This window comes from Nicotiana tabacum, chromosome 3 (genome assembly GCF_000715075.1).
Source record: "Nicotiana tabacum cultivar K326 chromosome 3, ASM71507v2, whole genome shotgun sequence".
In the NCBI taxonomy this organism is placed as follows: Eukaryota; Viridiplantae; Streptophyta; class Magnoliopsida; order Solanales; family Solanaceae; genus Nicotiana; species Nicotiana tabacum.
The window spans coordinates 196259312-196265258 of NC_134082.1; the positions used below are offsets into that span (position 1 = coordinate 196259312).

The 5947-nt window shown below is 39.7% G+C and overlaps 1 pseudogene; it reads right to left on the reverse strand.

Moving 5' to 3' along the window:
* Positions 1-496: 496 nt before the first annotated feature.
* Positions 497-3717, reverse strand: LOC107767890 (uncharacterized; annotated as a pseudogene).
* Between the last annotated feature and the right edge of the window lie 2230 nt (positions 3718-5947).

A 5947-nucleotide genomic window follows, 5' to 3' on the forward strand; every position in this document is an offset into this window, starting at 1 on the left:
ATCTAATAGGGAACTAATTCTCTCTTCCAGATAACCATCCCACGTTTAGTCGACTTTTGTTGCTCTAGATAACATTTTACAAGCATGAGTAGTTATTCGAACGAACTCTTTGTGAAACTTTTCCAAGTAAAAACGAAAAAAGATAAAAACATAATATGATAGAATCATGAGAACGTTATAAATTTAGAACGACAGCAAGAAAAAATTAAGAGACAACTCTCTTGGTTTAAAAGGCAGAGGAAAAAGGGGCCTGAGAATGATGTCAAAATGATTAAATGCACAAAGTCAGAGATATGGGAAAAAGGGGCTCTAGTATATCCAGTTTTCACCTAATTTTGACCTCTTAGTTATAATTTGCCCCCTTCATGTGGTAGTTGCTAATTATTGAAAATTATACACTAGTCAAAATATCGTTGCTTTGTCGGAAAAACAAATAATGCCTTCGCTTTGAGCAACAACTATAATATCTACAACCCCACAATACCCCTTCTAACATCCTTGTGTCACGTTGCAAAACTCCAAACCCCACAATAATATTGCACGCCTTCTACTCCCACGCCACTCTTATTTGATCAGAAATACAGCTTTTTGATTGATTTTCCTTTTCAGCTTTTTCCTTCAAAATATCTTCGTTGTATAAAAGGTCAAACTAGCACTATTTTGACATATTTCCACCCAACAAAATTGTTATGTATAGATGGGATCAATCTATATAAGATCCTTTTTTATTCTTCTACTACTCCTATTAGTTAGCTTGGATTGAGAAAACTCATCAACTGAATAGCAAAATGAGAATTGAGAAACTAAGATTACGTGTTAAGGAGATTCAAGATTAGATCCTCCCTAGTATCAAGACATTCACTTGGTAAAAGAATTAGTAAAGACATTCACTTGGTTCTCCTAGTAGACTTAGATTTCTTCATTTTCCTATTCTTCTCATCAAAACTACTCCAACTATATCCACCAGGTATTGCAAATGGATCTGCCTGTTGTGCTCCATTACAACTCTGTAGCGGCTGCTTGCTCGAAGAGCACGACCGGCTATTGCTCCTCGACAGCCATGATGATGATGATGAAGACGACGATGCCGGAAATGAACGGTAATTGCTGCCTGAACTTTCATCCTCACCACCATTAAGGAGGTGGCTCGGACTTGAAAATGGAGTGTAGAACTGTTCAATTGGTTGTAGCTCGACAAATTTCGTGAATGTTATTACCACCCTCACTGTAGGGACCACCGGTATAGCCAACTGTACCCACAACAAAATAATTGCCGTTAGATCAAAAAGTTTAAACACAGACAGATACACATTCAAATCAAAGCGTAAGGAACAGGTTGGTCCACAATTCACAAAGAATTAAGCAGGGTCCCTTATGAAACTGCTTTTCCCAACAACTGGTGGCAGACGCAAGTGTAGAATGGTGGATACACTCACACTCTCTGTATGTGTAATTAAGAAAGATATAAAAAAGTATAGGTGTATTAAATTTGCATTTATAGTATAAAAAAAATACCCTGTCTTAGATCATACTTTATCCATGTGTAACGGCTCGACCATTGATGGCTGATGAAAGTATAGGTGAGATCGAAGAGCACTCGCAGTTAGTACAACACTAATGTGAAATATTAAAAAGAAAATATCCGATTCATGTACTAAACTTATTAAGTAATACTACTATAAGTTATTAATAGTATATGGTAAACAGGTGATAAGTTAAATTTTTAAAACAAATCAAGTCGAAGAAATAAGACTATAGTTATAATGTTTACCTTAATTCAAAAAGTTACAAATTAGAGTAGGTCCAAAAACAATTTTTTGTTGCCAAATCCTAGGATTAAATCTGGACCCACAATAACCCATTAAAATACTCCTTTGTCAATAAAATGGGTCCCAGGAAGGTTCTTTGCGTTAAACACTAGGAAAAGTGTGACAGGAGCTGAAGCTAAAACAGACCAGCTAAGGTCTTTAGCTTGTGCATGAAAAGAAGAATTAAAGAGCAAAAACTGATGCACATAATCAAAGCTTCATCAGAAGAAATGAGAATCCCGTGGGACCTGAGAAGTTAGGACGAAATACCAAGTATACCCCTTACCTTTACTGGAAATGTCCCCGGAGGGAACTTGGTCGTTAACAGCTCTCTCATTCGTCTGACGGCTTTGACCTTGTTCGCTAATATGTCGAGTAACGGAAGTAACTCCTCCGTCTTCAAGGGGAACTGCTCCGTTAACCAAACCGACGGTTTCAGACTCTTCACATACTCTTTCTCCTTTGTATTCGGTGGTGGTGCAACCGGTATAGTCGCCGTTCTCCGCCGTGGTTCCGGAACAATGTCGACACTCTTTCTTGATACGGTAACAAACTCTCTCTCCTCTCGAATGAAACTGCTGTGACGTCTTTGTCTGTTACCATCTCCGGCAGCGGATGGACGAGTGGAGACGCTAAACCGCGGATTTTCTGCTACGAGAAAACCTTCTTCAGAATCCTCTTCGAGTTCCAAGTCTAATGGCAAAATTTGTTCGCTTTCAGCTCCGGTGATTTTCCGTGATCTGAAGCTAAAAACAACATTATGCACATCGTAAACCCTACCTTTCCATTCACCGACATTCTCCGTTTTGTCTTGCCCTCTCCAATTCGTACGACCGAGTAGTGCCGATTTTGTCACGTCCATTCCAGGACGATACACACTCGTTTGATTACAGAAACTCGCGACGTCGGAATCGCCCAACGGCGCACCAGCATTCTCAAAAGCATCATAAATTTTACGCTCGTCATGGTTCAACACTAGCAAAGCACCAGCCGGAATATCGAAATTCCGATCACCGTCACCGAGAAAGAGAAAACTCAGCTCGCTGAATTTTCAAGCCGTCGTAACCTGCTAAGGAAGTATCTGCTCGGAGATTGCCGTCGCGTTTCCAGATCTTATACGTATCAGAAGGCGCAATTTTTCCGACGAACGGAACAATAGAACTCTCGAAATGGAACGAAATCTCCATGTAAAAGTCACGCATTCTGCGAAGAACAGCGACAAGACGAGGAAGGCGTCGGCGCCACTTGGACCAAGCACCTAAATGATGATGCTGGACGAGAACCGAAACGACGTCGGAGCATCTCCGCATAATGGCTTCCTGTAGAGCATTCCAACCAGCAGCATTCTGAAGCGAAATGTCGGCGCCGGCAGCAGCAAGAGTCCGAGCAGCGTACACGTCATTCAAACGGACGGCGAGGTGTAATGGAGTTTCACGGTTAGGATTGTCACGGCGGTCAAGGACGGCGGAGATTTGATCAGCAATTCGTTCCTGGGAAAGCGAGTGGGACTCGGTGTTTATCTGAGTTGGATCGGCGAGTCGAGGAACAGAAGCGACAAGTCTGCTTAGAGTAGAGTGATCGCGTAAAACGACGGCGTAATGTACAGGGCTATGAGAGTAATCTTCCGGCTTTATCGTCGTTGAAGATGCCGGTGTCGGCGATGTTGTCGCCGGTTTTGACATTTGACGTGAAATTGAGAATTGGAAAGTAGATTCTCTATGGTCCTGACTGTAGGCCTATGGGTAACTGGGTAAGTAGAGCAAAGAATGGAGTGTGATTCTGGAATGGAATGTTATTGAAGAATGTGAAAGATAAGGGCAAACTGGTCTTTTCAGTTCTCTCCTCCATTACATTAATAGTTTCTACAAAGAAAGGGAGTGTAAAGACTAAAGAGGACTCTAATAGTGTGATCTATAAATTTTTTAAAATTCGAAAAGAAACCATGTATTTAAATAAAAATATGGATGTTTTTCATTTATTAAATCTGTCTGCATTTTCTAGGCAAACTGTTAGTAGATCCAAGTTTTCCTCCCTATTTTCTATTTTTAGAAAGAGGTGGAGCGTTTCCAAATAGATGAAAAAGAAGGAAACTAAAGAAAAATGTATTTAGGTAAATTTAAACATTTAAGTATTGGTTCGACTCTCTTTTACAGTAATTTTTTGACTTTATTTTATGCTTACATAAAAAAATTCAAAACTTAACGTAAAAAAAGGGCAGCCGGATGCATCAAACTCCTGCTATGCGTTGGGTCCAAAAAAGGTTGGACTATAAGGGTCTATTGTACCAGGGGCGGAACCACCTTATCGGAAGCGATGTCACGTTACACCGCTTAGCAGGAAGTTTTACTATATGTGTATATACTGATATAAGCAAAAAGAAATTATTCATATAAACATGCATAAGTGACACCGAGAAAATTTTATTTTGTGTCTCATACAACTAACACTAGTTGTATGAGGCTCCTTGTTATCTCACAGTTTTGTGGACCCAGATTTCTGTGGACCCAAAAGTGTAAGATTGAGGTCTACAAATTTGTAAAACAAAAAGAAGCCTCATACAGCTAATGTCAGTTGTATGAGATACAAAATAAAATTTCTCGTGACACCGCAACAGTTCTATTCAAGGTTGGGAGTTCAAATCCGAATGGCAGGTTTAAAATTTTTTATCATTTTTGAAACTTTACTTACTAAACTATAATGTTGTATTAGTGAGGCTTGAACCACCGACCTATGACAAAATTAAGAAGCAACAAAAATCCATTTGAGTTGGCATCCTCTTCTTGGTTGAATTGACAGTAGATACTATCAAACCATTCTCGAAAAGACATTTATAAGACGATTATTAAAATATTTAAAAAATAAAAATTCATCGTAGAGGGCTGTAGTTGTATGAGTCGAAATTTGGACGACTACGACCGATACCAAGTGTAGCAGAGAGCGAGGTCCCTACGACACTGCATCTTAAGAATCTTATGATGGACGACAACTAAAAGTGGCTAGAGAATGCACGACGTCTATGGTCATGTTAGCATGATAGAAAACAATGGGAATATGCCTTTAGAATATTCCTTGTGTTGTACTTTTCTTCTTTTTGGGCAAAAAGGGAGATTGTCTCTTAGAAAAGGGGACCGAACGCTCTGTAAAAGGAGGAGACTTTACTTATCACAATTCTAAGAACTATATACGGTTCTTACTTCAAGCTAAGAACATCCATTGCAAAATCTTTCTACATTCAAAGTTATCATATTTACACTCTATCGTTCGGTTATGAGATATAAAGAAACATTGTTCATCTTGTTCATTCTTTGCATATTTCAAGCTAGATCATATTATACTTAGCTAAGATTTACCCCCTTCAACTTCTTTAATTAATTTAATCAAAAAGGTTTCAATATCTTTTGGTCAAATAATTTGGCGCCGTCTGTGGGTTTTTCTTTAGCTAAGAATTTAGTCTCATCTAGACTCTTGAAAGGGATAATCACTTCATCCTAGCTCTGTACAAACTAACAATGGCAGGGAAAGGAGATGCAAGACAAAAAGCAATAATAGGCGTCACAATCAACCTCCTAAACACCATCAACGAAGATAGCAGGGAAGATAACGAAAATGAAATGCCGGACATCACACCCAGGGGAGACGTTTCACCTCCCCCGCACGAAAGCGTAACTGCTCCACGCGAGAAGGAAGCTTGCACATCTGCAACAGGAGAGGCACCACCAATAGTGCGAAGACTGGAAGAATGGCTAACGAGTACTCTGAACGCCATACTTGACAAACCTGCTCAAAGGGATAACAGGAATGTTGCACAGGCAGATGTCACGATAAATGCTGATGAGCAAGATGCCCCTCATACAGGCAACACTCATGTCGCTAATGACGCAGGTAATGATACGCTTATAGCTCTTTTAAAGAAATGGAGCAGATGGAAATGAGAATAAAGCACTCCGTAATCAAATAAAGGAACACCAAGAGAGGATTTAAAAAATACCAAGCGCCCCAAAGCTGTTGCCAAAACACGACGTTGGTCGATTCATTGAGCAGCCATACAGTGAAGAAGCGGCCCCCTACGCCATTCCTAAAACATTCAAAATGCTGCCCTACATAAAGATATATGATGGTATTACCGATCCAAAAAATCA